The sequence below is a fragment of the Protopterus annectens genome, chromosome 4.part0 (assembly GCF_019279795.1).
Source record: "Protopterus annectens isolate FY-2018-M chromosome 4.part0, PAN1.0, whole genome shotgun sequence".
NCBI classification, from domain to species: domain Eukaryota; kingdom Metazoa; phylum Chordata; order Ceratodontiformes; family Protopteridae; genus Protopterus; species Protopterus annectens.
In genome coordinates, this window is record NC_056733.1 from 55,245,103 (window position 1) to 55,261,380 (window position 16,278).

Genomic DNA, 16,278 nt, shown 5'->3' on the forward strand with positions numbered 1-16,278 from the left:
ATAAGGGTCTTAGGAGGAATGCTTGACACCCTTCAGGGGCACTGGAGGAATGGGTAGACTTCCTATCCCTGTGAACACCAAGGTACATTTAGCCCTCACTATACTTGCTACGGGGACCTTCTGGAGACAGACTGGGGGCACACTGGGGATCTCACAGGCTTCTGCCTTGAGGATACTGCAGCAGTTCTATGATGTTGTCTTGCCACATGTGGATCAGTACATCGATTTCCCGATGTCACCTCAGGAACAAGCCAGGACTATGTATGCCTTTTATGGGTTGGCACATTTCCCTGAGGTACTCGGTGCAATAGGTTATACCTATGTGTAGTTAGGGCCCCTCCTGATCCACAGTGGGAGTTGTACCACAATAGGAAGGTCTACCATTCCATCAGTTGCCAGGTAGGGTGTGATGCATGGGGATGCATCACCAAAGTCTCTGCCAAGCATCCTGGCAGTGTACATGATTCCAAAATCTGGCAAATTAGCTCACTCTACCACCTCTTCCTGCATGATGCCCAGTGATCATCTTGTTGGTAAGTGGAATTTATATATATATATATATATATATATATATATATATATATATATATATATATATATATGGATCTAGGACTATTGAACGAAAGTTCAATAGTCCGAATCCACAATACCTGAACGCACTTTAATGAAAGCACTTTCACCGAAAAAGCGCTTTCATTAAAGTCCGTTCAAAAAAAAAAAAAAACACTAAATCTTCTTTTATGCAGGGGGGCAAGCCCCCTGCACCCCCCATTTTTTATACTCACTACTTTTATATTCTCACTCCGAGGTCGCACTACAGTGGGGAAAAGGGAATTCTCCCTTAACCACACTGTAGTGCGACCGGCACAACCAGCATACATAACTGAAAGAGCTGCTTCGGTGAACAGCACTTTCGGTTATGTATGTTCGGTTATTTCTGCTTCGGCAGAAAGTGCCGTTGGGGTGACACTGGATATCCACTGGAGCCATAGCTCATGACACCAGTGAGAAATACAAAGGGAACTGCAGAGGAGATGTATAACACCTCCCTGTCCCAGACCCACATTGTTACTGAGAGGGTCCCTGGCCTCCGAAGAGCTGTTTAAGGTGCCTGGATGAGTCTGGGGGTACTCTTCAGTATGACCCAGCTACTGCATGCAGGATGTTAATGCAAATTGCACTCTGCATAATATGATCATGAGCCAGTCTAGTGACAAAGTGAGCCATGCTGTCACTGCAGCAACCAGTTCCAATCCCACTGTGACTAATGATGAGCAGAGAGCCGCAATAATAAGGGACCTCATGCAGCACTTGTGCACGGCAGGTGACTGAGCAGGTAAAGAAGCAGTGTCTAGTCCACAAATATGGACCATGACATTCAGGTTAACATTTCCTTTGTAAAAAACAGATAGAGTATAATTGATGCATGCAGTAATATCTGTGGGCTATGCTCTGTGGTACGTGGCCTGCCGTCACTGTTCATCTGACATAGTGTATCATCTTAAAATATTTTTTTATTACCTGTTGGAAAATAATACTCATGTTATTGTAATGCCTCACTGCTCACTGATTCCTGTTCAGTGATGTCAAAAGGCATCATATAAAAAAGAATTCATATTTTTGCCTGCGTTCATGAATAAGTTCTGCTTTAATGATTATTTAATTATACAAAAGTAACAAAAATTATCAACTGTGAATTGCTGAGTTAATGCATTGCAAATATAAGGAAATGACTTATACTGCTTTTTTACATTTTGCCATTTCTTAGATTATTCTGTTGTACTACAACATATTAGGGTTATGCTGTCATATACAATAGATTCTGACTTCAGAAACAGAAAAAAAAAAGCTATCATCATTTGTGCAGTGGAGAGGTTAAAGTGGCAACAATGTAGGTTTACATTTCAGGATACTCATTTTAATGTGTCATATGCTTATGATATATTTCTCATGAAATTTCTGTGCATTAATACTTTTATGTTGTCCGTACCTGCTACCTACAGGAATGGTAATCCATGTAGCACTGCTTTTTGTCTACATTTCAATGATGCTGTAGTTACTAATTTTACAGGGATAAAATGCATACATTTGCAAACTTGTCCCCCCCCCCCAAAACCCTTATTCCAGTTAAAGAGATAGCTGTCTTTGAAGCTGAGTAACAGTAGTTCAAGATCAAATGAGTCATACAGTCTCCTATAGATAGACTAGGTGATGGTGTAAGTGATTTTGAGGTGAGGCTGCCATGAAAACTGTAAGGTGAGTTGGTCTGATGTCATAACTTACTTCATACAAGTGATCCTGCTGTTACTGACCTGATGGTATTGCGTCCAAGTGATCTGATGGTACTGGGTGACCATGACCAGGACAACCTCGAATGTGAGATTCTGCTAAGTGCAGATGAAAGCTGACATGGTCTGTGTGAAATGTGTTGTGTTTGTTCACTTTGACTACTGACATTATCATCCTGAGAAGGGAGAGTATTATCATGTGATCTCCCCTCACATGTCTGGACAGTATGCCATCCTCAGCCCCTTGCAAGACTGACACCATCTTGACTCTGGTATGTCCTAACTAGTGTATGAATGTAGGTGGCCACTGCTGCTTGGTGTACCACCATACTATGCATCAGTGAAATCATGACATTATCGCTACTCTCTGCCATTTCAAAGTAGTGCTGAAAATCATCACTAATACCCTGGAAGACTCTGACCATTTCCAGCTGACTCTCTGCAGCAGTGCTCTGAGCCCTAACAATGTCACATCACATTTCCTGTTGGGCAGCTAATGCTTTACATGTTTCTTGGGATAGCTGTAAGCAAGTCCTGCACCTGGCTCCCCTTTGTAATGGTGTTACTGTGGACATCATCACTGAATGCATACCATCATCTTCAAAGAGTTCCTCTGGGTTTGGAGATACTGGTGTAGAAATGCAGGGGTGTTCCTCCTGTACAAGCATGAGTGACATTTCAGCTTCTGCATGACTTAGTGTTGCACTGTCACTTTCTGCACAGTTACTAACATGTTGGGTGACAGATCCCCCCCCCCATCAAACTTGGGGCTCCCTGCCACTTTATTCTACTATGTTATCAGTGGCAGCAGCGGCAACAACACCCACTCTGCTGCTGATATCATCCAAATTTATTGGTAGAGTTGAAATGTTTGTTTCTGTTGCTGACCCTGTAAAAAAGTAATTAAAAAAAATTAAGAATAATGCAATAGCATACACTTAAATATATTTACAAGAGGTGAGTGCGACACTTGATTTCCATTATTTACTGATGTAAAAGTTCACCCAATAATAAGTAATTGTAATGTGTTTAAATACATCATTCCTTATCAGCATTTAGTTCTCTCTCTCTATAAATATGTATGTATGTATATATATATATATATATATAATATGTGTGTGTGTGTGTAATGATGTGCATTACTGATTTTAAACCAAACTTCATGTGCAAATCAGTGTTATTGCTGCTGCAGACATTGGTAAAATGGAGCAGTGTCCACATCACCTCTAATCATTCCTGTTCCACCATCTTCTGTGTCATAGCCATCCCCACAGATGGATAGAAGGTATTCCTCATCTGGGGTTAATTGGATAAGATTCAGAAGCCTCTCCTGTAGTGGTATGGCAAATTGCATTCCGCCTGACCTTGCTTCTTAGCACATTACCATATCATTTGCCCCTTTCTTCCACTGTACCAGTGCTTGATTTCTTCTACACACTGCATTAATTTCAACACATATTTGACTCCAGGTCTTGCTTCTCTCTGTCTGGGCCTGCATTTACCAAAAAGGTGTTTCCCATACGTGCTAAGTGCAGCCATGATGACACAATTTTCCTCATGGTTAAACTTATCCTTTCTCTGCTTTGATCCCTTATTTTCCATCAAGACTACATGTTTAAAAAATGGGTCAAAGTCAGAAAGTGTAACAATAATGTTAATATGTAATCAGCTTTTAAAATACAAAACACTGGCCAAGTCTTCCTGCCATCCATATTAAATAAAAATGCTACTTAACACAAACCATAATTACATCCAGAAATCTCAGTATATTTATGTAAAAGTGCAATATATTATCTACAGTTCATTCAGGTCATGAATGAAATCACTTTTATCACAAAAAGTATCCTCACCCTACCCTCTGCCATTGTCATTTACTCATAATACTGCCATTTTATTCCTCACTGTCACTTCAAAAATATCAAAGTCATCACACAGGCCTGTTGATATCCTTAGCACTAAAAAACTTCCACAGTAAATTATTGCATTCATATCCATGTATGTACAATCTGCAAATTATACCATAGTAATGATAATTTTTTCTCAGTAATCATTTCCACTGCTGCTGTCATGAACTCCGACTTCAAAATGGCACAAATCTAGCAGTCAGTCAGTGCTATCATAACATCTACATCATCCATGTAAATTCATTACAAAGGACCCTTAATTCAATAATGAAATAATAGTTTTAAGTGGTTCTTACTAAATTATATTTTTAAAAATATTTCCTTACTGTAGTAAGTCTGCAGTATCCTAATATATTTGCTCCCTGTCTTGGCGATTGGCATATTAAGATGGAGCTGCTTAACTTACGGGCAAAAATTCAGGGCCATTTATGTGTGTTATATGGAAATTAGGCTAATTTACATTAATTGCTGTGAACTGTAGAAGTACACAAACGTGCTGTGAGATGTATCAGTGAATTATGGCTTTTCTCCACTCGTGAACGTGTGGCCAAAGTAACATAAAGGCACATTAGACTAACATGGATGCACTGTGGACAGCTCCGCAGTCTGCAGCATGCTGCAGATGTCCCAAGCTTGCCACAGGACTGTGCAAAGGGCCCTATACTAACTAAAATCAGAATGTAGTTAAAAAAAAAGAACAAAATGGAGTCATCTGGATGTCAACTTTGCAGCAATCTCAAGTATATCTAAATTTGCCAATAATATCAACAGCTGTTGTAATGCCCCTGCTAGTAATAAGGGTTTGGTTAAGGTGATGCCACATTCCACAGGGAGTGGCTCTAACCCTGATTAATGCATCCCTGACCATACTTATATCACACCTCATAAGGAGTGCTTCTAACCCTGATTAATACATCCTTGACCATACTTACATCACACTCACATGCAGTGGTTCTTATCCTGATTAATGCATCCCTGACCATACTTACATCACACCCCACAGGCAGTGGTTCTAACCCTGATTAATTAATCACTGACCACATCTACATCACACCCACAGGCAGTGGTTCTTCATTAATACATCTCTGACCATACTTACATCACATACCACAGACAGTGGTTCAAACCCTGATTAATGCATCCCTGACCATACTTACATCACACCCCATAGTCCACATGGAGTGATTCTAACCCTGATTAATACATCCCTGACCATATTTACATCATACCCCATAGGGAGGGTTCTAACCCTGATTAATACATCCCTGACCATACTTACTTCACACCCCCCACAGTGAGTGGTTCTAACCCTGATTAATACATCCCTGACCATACTTATTTCACACACCACAGTGAGTGGTTCTAACCCTGATTAATACATCCCTGACCATACTTACATCACATACCACAGGCAGTGGTTCAAACCCTGATTAATGCATCCTTGACCATGCTTACATCACACCCCACAGTCCACATGGAGTGGTTCTAACCCTGATTAATACATCCCTGATCATACTTACATCACACCCCTCAGGCAGTGGTTCTAACCCTGATTAATGTACCCCTGACTATACTTATATCATACCCCACAGAGAGTGGTTCTAACCCTGATTAATGCATCCCTGACCATACGTACATCACACACAACAGTCAGTGGTTCTAACCCTATTACTACATCGCTGACCATACTTATATCACACCCTACAGGGAATGGTTCTAACCCTGATTAATTCATCTCAACTGAGTGAGTAGACCAGGTAGCTGCAAGAAGGCCAGAGTTCTATAGTAAGTAAAAAATAAATTTTGTTTCTTTAATGTTCACTATTACATTGAATCATATTAAAAATAAAAAAGTTTAACAAGTTGGCATAACTAGAGGTATTTTCTATAAAAGATATGTGTACCTGAAAATATTACTTGTAATGGTGTTATAAAATGCAAATGAAATCATGAGCATGTTTGTAATAATACATGCATCTTTTTAAAATAGATGGATATGAGTAAGTGTTAACACATTTTAATAATATATACTAATGTGACATATGTTTATTAAAATAATCTGTATATGTAACTCTGTAAATCAGTACTGGTTTACAAGTATTGTTTAATGGATTTATAAATAATGAAAATACAATTACACATTACAATTTATTACAATTGCATAAAATGACCTAATAGTTACATTAAATGAATCCAGTTTTGTGTAGGCAGTAGAAATATATAAATAGTACAATTGCTTAACACAGTTGCTTGTTGAAAGATGTTTCTATCTGCACATTCATCATGGCTGAACTCTGAGACACCACACCGTACTTAGATTGGTGGTGGAGAGGGGTGCTGTGCCAAGTGAATAACTAGTACAAACCTTACTGAAATGTTGTTTTACTTCTACATTACATATCAAATCAGACATTAGTACAGCAAAAGAAATGCAGACTTGTATGAATTGCTATATTTCTAAGTCTGTGAATTAGTTACACATGAACACAGTGTTGCGCGCACAGCATATTATTTTGAAAACAGCATTACACTCACATTTCTTACTTATTTTTCTCTTGTAGGACAGGGAATATTGGCACAGTATTATACAAATTTACAGAGCTATGTATATATGTAAGAGAAAAGAAAAAAAGAAAACAGAAAGGAGTTATTGCTTAGACAGGAATTCATACAAACACACACACACACACAAATATATATATATATATATATATACATATATATATATATATATATATATATATATATATATATATATATATGTATATATATATATATATATATATATATATATATATATATATATATATATATATATATATATATATATATATATACATTAAGTGCAAATACAGGTAATTGCCTTCTTTCTTTTAATTACAGCTAACGAAGTAATAAAATATAATCATCAGCAACAATGTAGAGTAGAAGGGCTGGTTTTGGCAAGTATAACTGAAGTCCAAGAGAAGTCTGTCTTATCGGTTTGTAATATGTATAAGAAACATAAAAAATACTTGAAATGTGTATATTCTCATAAAAAAGAGAAATATGTGTGTATATAACTTCTTCCTATCTTTTTACTAAGAAAGTTATGTTTATAGCTTTGCAGACGAACAAAATGCAACTGAAAGCATTACAGTTCAAGCTGTTACTGCTTTTAACCTGATTACTTCTTATAATTGCAGAGTATTTTTAGTACTGTATTGAATGTATTGTATGTGCATAACTTGAGAGACACATACTTCTCTTCAAGAAATCACAAGCCCTTGCCATATGAATTCATCTAAAGTATGCATAAGCACTACTCATATCATTCTTCCCAAGTACACAAACACTTCCCCAGTCATTACTCACATTATATGCATAAGCACTCCTTGTACACAAGTTTTACTTCAATATTTTATTGCAATATTTCAATACTGTATGAAATGGCATGTAAACATGATGTGTTCATTTATTGTGCATTTTCTGTCTTGTCTCTTCCCATCCCTTTTTTCTTTGAATTTCTCATTTTGTTTATGCATTTTTTTCTCCTTTTATTGTTTTGTTTTTCTCCAGTTTATTTTCCTTTTTTACAGCTTCAAATCCCTCAGGAGCAGGCCTGGCATGTACTTCCCAGGCTAGGAACACATCATCTTCTGCCCATCCAGGGTTAGGGTGAAGGTAGTAGTTCTGCAGGCACTCCAGCACGTGGCAGCCTGGCAAGCCTTACATAAAAAAGTACTTTGGAGCTTGATAGAGGATGTACAGGTGGAGTTAGTGGACAGGAGAATTCAGCCAGTCGAAGCCTGTTATAGGGATCCTGCATTGCAACACCATCTGGCAGTAGACATGTTTGAGGCTCTGTGGATCAGGACTCCAGCTGGCACTTCCTCAGCCTTCTTCCCTTATCATTCCTTCTACACCATCTTACCTATATTCCACCCAAACTACCCTCTCATATAAAAAATATTTGAATAAATAGGGCGGTATATCCCCAAATAAAAATATAGTGCCCATTCTCTCCCACCTCTTCCAGCACAAACCCTCCTGGGGTTTCCAGTCTGTGTATCTTTTGTCTGACGTCCCTTTTTTCAGTCTTTCCTATCTCCCCCTTTCTATTCTTTAAAGAAACCGTCCAGATGTCCACAAAAGGATACCCCTATATAAAACATTATAAACCCCTTTTCTTTATAAGTGCTGCACAGTCTACAGCTTTTGGCTTTTAAACATTTTATGCATGACTGTGCTTAGCCATGCTTACCTGTAGTATGCAAACAAAAAAGTAACACAAACCCTCACGCTTTTGAGAAGCAATTCATGTCATAGTGCCGAACTTTATACCACTTGTTCTTTTGTGAGAAGTGGGTGTGTTTTTAAAAAATCCTTCAGTTTTCTGTATTCATTACAAATTACTTTCATTGACCTTATTTGTATATCTGTGTAGTGTCACAATTGCAAATAACCATAAGCCATTTGCAAAGCCCTTGTCTATGAATTCTGGCTAAAGACACTGTAACACAAAGATGATTGTTGGACCCATATAGCTTTTGCAATTACTTGAGCTTTCAGGCTAACAGAAGACCTTCATTGGGAGATATTAAGTTACTGCTGTTAAATGTGGTGCTTAAATATCCATTTGTGCCTAGACAGGGAGGTACATCATTTCGTTATTATTGTCTAAAAGACACTTGAAAAATGACAGTGTGGAAAGAAACTGTAAAGCTTGGATGCTTAGATGCTTAGTATGAAACTTTAGAAGACCAGGTTATGGCCACACAGCTTGTTAACCAATAGTATAGCTACTGTTTGCCCTCTTCTCAGCTAGATAATAGTCTAGCAGTTGATTCAGATGTTAAGGCTGCATGTTGGTGTTCCTGTAGTACAGGGTTTAATTTCTTGAACCCTTGTTTAGCTGCTGTGTGATCCTGAGCAAGTTACTTAACTCAATATTGCTTCCGGGTTGCCCCCTGAAAAGGGACTGTGTGTCTAGCAGGCCTACCTGGTTAACAAATAGGTATCATTATTGTTATTATAACAGTGGAAAACTATAATAAAAATAAATAATGGCTGGCAGCCACAGCAACTTGGAAGTTAATGCAGAAAAACTGCAAGTACAGTTAAAATATATGTAGGATGGCATACAAACAGAAATGAAACAGAAAGACATTAAAATATACAGGAAACATGCATAAAAAATTAAGCTCTAGCTATCTAAGTTCCCAGGCTATATTATCCAGCAGAATATTTTATTTTTTTACATGAGAAACATCTTTATTAAATTATAACTTATCACATAGGCAATTATACATTTATATAAATAAAAACAAACCATATTGACACATTTTCAGTTGTAAACATTATATATCACATATAATCTTCTATACAGTCATTTTCAAGTAAACATATAGCTCATTCAGTTCCTGCCCTTGCTTAAATCTCATTCCTCCTCCAAAACATTATTCTGCATGTATTGTTCCCACAATTCCCATTTTTATAAGTAATTTGCTCCTACCCTTTTCTAAACATCAAACTTTCAGTTCTTTTATCTCTGTTACTATATTCACTACTTCTAGTATGACTGATTTAAACTTTGATTTCTACTTTCTAGTAATGTTTTTTTTTTGGCAACCACCAGACTTAAACTCAGCAAGGCCTTACTATATCTAGGCAATTCTGATTCTGTATCTCAGCTCAAAAAAATTATTTCCTCAGGGTACACCAATTTTCTCATCCAGTATTTCTGACAGAGTAGTCTGCAGGGAATTTTTAAAGTCTGCCAATTTATTACACTTCTAATGTTTCCAATTACCTCTTTCTTACCTATCTCACCTCCAACATTTGCAATCTGCCTGAGGAAAACATTTTTGGAGTCTGCTGGCAGTATAAAATTACTTATGCAAACACTTCCAAGCAAAGATCCTAACTCCCCTAGACTTTGTTGCATATTTGTGAGCCATACATATATCCTTCCATATAGTTTCTTTGTGAATTACTTATCCAGTCTCTCTTCCCAATCCTTTCTAACCTCCTCTGATTTATTCTTATAGTTATCATGTAATATTTTATATGCCCCACTATTTATCCATTCTAACAGCGGCTTCTGTTCTAGATTCTACTAAAAACTCTACCAGTGCTGGTCTTTCACTTAGGATCCTCTATTCCTTTCTCTTTGCCTGTACTTTGATATCAATGCTTGCTAGGAAGGCAATTTCTAGCCTGCAGTCCAAATGAATTCTTGGCGTCTTCCTATTCTCTCTCTGATCATTTGTTCCCAGTACCTTTGTTCCTTTGCCAGTTTTATAAAGTAAATTCCAGCCAACTCTTGCCTATTCTCTGTACCTCTAATTGCAGTCACCCTGTCATTAGAGTCTCAATTCTCCATTCCTGTGCTGGCTTAGTTCTTACAGTACTTTCTGCTACTTTATGAGTCTAATATTCTTCATGGTTGTTGTTATTGTCTTTAAGGACATGCATCCAAAATCCTACTCGCTCCTTATTTCTTGAGCTTCCCTCTGACTCATCATTATCCCTTTCCACTTTATGAATTATAGCTTTCTGCTTCTGCTGTATAGCTCTGAAATACCCCTTTAAATCAGGTAATCCCAAACAATCTTGTTCCATTGGAAGGATCAACTTATCCCCTTGTTTCATTAGAAGGATCAACTTATCTCCTTTGACTTTTCCCCTCTTCCCCTGTCAGATAAAATCATTCAACTCTTTATTAATTACTATCTACAGCTTCTCCTCTGGTTGATAAAAATATGCCTGAGCTGTGTACAAAACTAAAGGGACTAAAACATTTTCACTGCTTGTATATTGCTATCCATATCCAGTAAAACAGAGCTTTCAGTTTCTCATTTTTTATATTACCTTTATTTAGTCTCTCCCTATATATCTTTAGCTGCCATAACAGAATCCTTTTAAATCCATACTCCTAAATACTTCATTTTTATTGCATCTCCATAAATATGGGTATTGCTAGACCAATTTGTGTGAAGGTACATAGTGTACAACTATTGGCTTTGTTTTATCTTCATTAATTCTGTATCCTGAAAAGATTTAAACTGTCTCAAAATGTCTCACAGCACTAAAATATAATTTTCTGTTTTTATTAGGTAAAAAATAATATCATCTGCAAATAAAGCCAACTTTTCTAAATTACCATACCAATTATAACCTTGAATATCTGAGCCCATTATTTCTTTGTCAATGGTTTTAAATATAATGCAAATAACAAAGGCGAAAGAGGACACACTCGCCTGGTTCCTCTACTCAAACAGAACTTAGCAGAGAGGAACCCCCCCACACTTTAATTTTCATCTCCGATTCTCATATATCCTCCTAATCAACCTTATAATTTTATCAGGGAATGCAAATGCTTATATTGCCCTACTCATAAAATCCCAGCTTACTCTGTCAAATGCTTTCTCTGCATCAAGACACACCAACAACAGTGGTATTTTCTCACATTCTGCTTCTCTCTAGATCATCACTGTCCTATTAATTTTGTCAAATGTTTACCTCCCTTCCACAAAATCACACTGACCTATATCTATTAATTTTGGCATCAGCTTTGCCATTCTTTTAACCATCATAGACATAAAGACTTTATAATCAGGGTTTAGAATTGAAATGGGCCTATATGAAGCTGGATCTGATTTTTTTACCATTGTTAGGTATTACAGCCACTGCAGCTTTCTTCCAGGATGTTGTTGCTTCTCATTCTTTTAAAATACTGTTAAATAACACCTTCTGATCTTTATAACTTTCTTCCCCTCCCCCAGCTTCCCAACTTCCACAGGAATACCATCTATTCCTGGAAACTTTCCTGTAGATTGGTTATACATCACCATTTTTGTCTCATCTCCTCCTATCCTGTTAGTAATTCAGCCTCATCTACCTCTAACCTTAGCATATTTAATTCTTCCATAAACATTTCCATTTGCCCTTTTTCTTGATTTCCACATTTATCTGCTTTATACAGATTTTCATAAAATTTCTGAAATATTTCAAATACCTCTACAGGATCTCTATCATTTTCCTTGTTATATGCTCACTAAGCTTGGCAACAACCCTTTCTACTTTCTGTTGCCTGAGACATTGTGCTAAAAGCTTTTGTGCTCTGGAGTTATTATCAAAAAACAGTTGCTTAACAGCAATCTTTCTAAACTCATGCATATTATCAAGGTAGAACCTTATTTTCTCTTTATTACTCTACAGTTGTGTCTCTTCTTGTTCTATGAGATTCCCCATTTTCTGTAACCTTTGTCAGTCCCTCTAAATAATTGATGTTACTTCTTAACCATATCTCTTTTTCTTTTATGTCTATCCTATTTTTAAGATCCACTTTCATTTTATCCCACTCCATAGCCACATTTTCTGAAGAAATTTCTGTCTTCAATAACTGCTGTGTAATTTCTACTACCCGTTCCTTAAATTCCTCCCTGTTTTACAAATAGGTGGGGAAGTGCCAGTGTCTCATTTTTATTTCATTACCCTGTGTTTTTATTTTAGTTATTATTGGCACAAAATCTGAAATAGTTATTGGATGCATATCAAAACTTTCAAGTAAATACACATGTTCCAGTGAAATATAATTTCTGTCTAGCCTAGCCTAAATGTTGTACTTTAGGTAATAATATGTAAATTCTGTCCAAGTTCCTACTATGGAATTCACATCTTCCATACCAAAAGTTTTCATAAATTTCTTCAAAAAATCTACACTCTTTTGATTTATTTTCCTTTCTAGGCCCCCAGATACATCCTTGCTGTTGCAAATCAAATTCCATTCCCCACCTATAAGTAATATTTCCTGCTGAAACCTAATTATTTGTCCCAGAATTTTCTAAAGCTACATTGTAGCAGTTTTAGGTGGAATATAAATACATGCCAGCATAATCCTCCTCCCTTGCCAGCAGCTCCGTACTACTACAAATCTACCATTATTGTCTTTTTCCCCCTCTTCTATCACTATTGTAGCTCCTCTAGCAATTAATATAATTGCTCCCTTTTCTTATATCCCAGATATTCCACTGAATAACCATCCTGAAATCCTTTCTTTATCAAACTCACATGCTCAGTTCTTTCAGAAAGTTTCTCCTGTATCATAACTATTTGCACTTTTCATTTTTAACATAGTTCATTACTCTTTTTTGTATATACCTGTGAGATCATTCACATTTAAAGATATGAAAAGTGTTTTCATTATGATAAGAAGTTATTATTCTCACCTGTTATGTATAACAGCATTTAAAAAAAATGTCTCATTTCCACTTTTGTGTTACATGCATACACTAATGTGTGGCAAGTTGATCTTTTATACAGTTGTTTCTTGTCATAGCCACTTGAACTTATGTCGCATCTTACAAGACTTTTTGTTTTAATGAAAACCCTCAAACAAAGAAACACACCCCAGAACACCTCCCAGAATGTATTAACTTAATACAAACACAGAAAACTATGTACATCTTCAAATAATGAAGTTTAACCATCCTAATAGGAACAATTGTCACATATTGACAGCTACATTCACAAGCTTGAATTGACCTATAATGAAGGTTATCCATGCTAAGCATTGTACAGCTTGTGTTTCTACTAACACTAAGTGCTGTCATTTTTCTCTTATCTTTATTCCCCTCCCAGAAGTAGAAAACAGCTTGAATACTTTCAGAAAACATTATCTTTTAACCATTACTTGTCTCTACATGCTTCTCGTGTTGCACTGTGAGCATGTACTTAGTGGAAAACCTTTCATTACATTCAGTGTTCTTTTATTTACTTGCTTCCTCTTAAAACTTGTCATTAGATCAAACTAAGGGCCTTAATCCAGTCATTCTTCTATGCAAAAGTAAGAAAAGCATATCAGTTTTACTTAGAGCATGCTCTTTTGTCCAGGCTTGCTTCTCTTTTTACATTGTAGTGCCTACATTTCTTAAAGCTAAACAAGAAGTAAGAAAGAAAGAAAGAAGGAAAAGGGGGGTGCACCTCTCTACTTTAGTATCCCTATTACACACAAAAACAATTGAAAAAAGCTTTACTTTATAACATGCAGTATATGTCATGTTTTATAAAAATATTGTTAAGAACAAACTCTGTTTTACTTATAGCTACCACTTTCATTCCGCATCCTCTCTCCTTAATGTTTTTCCAAAAAATAATGACATGAAGTAAGGCATATGTTTTTGGAGTACCCTACAAGATTAACAAAGTGAAAAAAGTCAAATATTTCCAGGTTTTCTTATTCTGTTAAGTTTCACAAATGCAATTGAGCCTTTGTAATCCCACATTTATTCATTAATTTCCGAGTTGCTGGTTTTCTTCCTGTTGATTTCCATCTCCCAAATCCAGTCTCTGGTTCATTTCCAATTGTTTTTCTAGTCAACTCTTATGCTTTTTTCTGTCTCTCAAGCATTTTCCTTTGGAGCATTGGAAAAGGTTTCACTGGCATAGTCCCTCTATGATATTTATTAATAGAAGAATAAGAAGCAGAGTCCCCTTCTGATTGATAGCTACATTTTTATTTGACAAACTTTTGTATTTCCTCCTTAGCATGTTCTGCATCAAAAAATTACTTTGAGCCTCCAGATACAGCAGCTTGAATCTTACACCTGCTTTTTGACATTCTCTGATTGCTGGAATAAATTTCCTCCACTTCTGCCTGATGTACAGTGAGTAATCATTTTCCACAAATACTCTGCTGTTTTGAACTTTTAGCACTTTGTCCTTCTGCCACAGTTTTGCTTCTTTACTATTAGAAGTCTTGGCTACTTTCTCATAGCCAGGTTTGTAGCATACACATGATGTGTCCTTTCAATTAACAACTCCCGATGTGGATTACCAGTCCAATTCTTTGTTTTTTTTTCCAGAAAACAAATACAGTCTGTTACTTCCAGTTTCTCTGGTACAGCAGAAAATCTCAGGTTTTCCCTAGGTGCTCTGTCCTCTAATTCTACCATTTTTAAACATTTCTTCTTGAGCAGTCTTATACTCAGCCAGCATTTTCTTTATTTCAGCCTTTAATTTTTGCAGTTTTGTCAGCTTGTCTGAATATCTGTTTAAAGCATCTTCCATTTTTTCAGCCTTTCATTATTTGATTGATATAATCCATCAGTGTTTTGTTTATTTTAATTAGCTCTTAGCACATTTGACTTATTTTTTTGTTTAAATTATTGGAAGTCATGTCTTGCAGGAAAGTTGGAGATTGAACTGCTTTTTGCTGAACAGCTGCAGGATTCTTCCCAACTAGTGATCTCTGATCATCTTTTGTGACTGATTTTCTTTCAGGTTCTCTAAATTTCTTCTTTGCTGGCATCCAGGGAGTGCATTTACTAGCCAGTAAATGAAATTTACCCAAAAAGACAAATTCACTGGCTCTGTTTTCTGAATTTCGGTTTTCACACTGCCAAAGCTGAAATTAAGCTATTACTCAGTGTGTAGCCATCTTTGGAGTCCTGACATCCTGCAGAAATATTGTCCCTGACTGCCATATATTAGACAAATTAATTGGTAATTTTTAATTTTTTTTTTATCCAAAAAGACTAATTCACTGGCTTTGGTTTTTAAGTGTTTGTTTTCACAATGCCAGAGCTGAAATTAAGCTGTTACTCAGTGTATAGCCATCTTTCGAGTGCTGACATCCTGCAGAAATATTTTCCCTAACTGTCATATGTTTGACAAATTAATTGGTAATTTTTAATTAATTTGTTTTCAGCTAAGATGGTGGTGCCCTGTGTGGCAGCGGCTACTCTGCCTCCCAATATGCATTTTTGTGTTTTGTGCATTATTTGTTGATTGTCACCCATTTTCATCCATTGGGATTCCCTTTGATCTGGTCTTGTCTGCTGCTGTAGTGTTCTTGCTTGGTCTTGTGGATTTCCTTGTGTTTGGAGATCATTGGACTGTTTTCCGATATCACTGGGATAACCATGGCTGTCCACAGAGTTCCACTGGTTTGGAAATAATCTGGATTTGGGTTCTGTTGGGTCAGAGGGATCAGTATGTAATTTGGATCATTGCTGTGATTAAGATGGAGCTAATTATGGTGTGGATGGCAAGGATTGCTGCTGTCACTGTGGTCATTTTGTTTGCTGTCCAGGCCTGCGGGT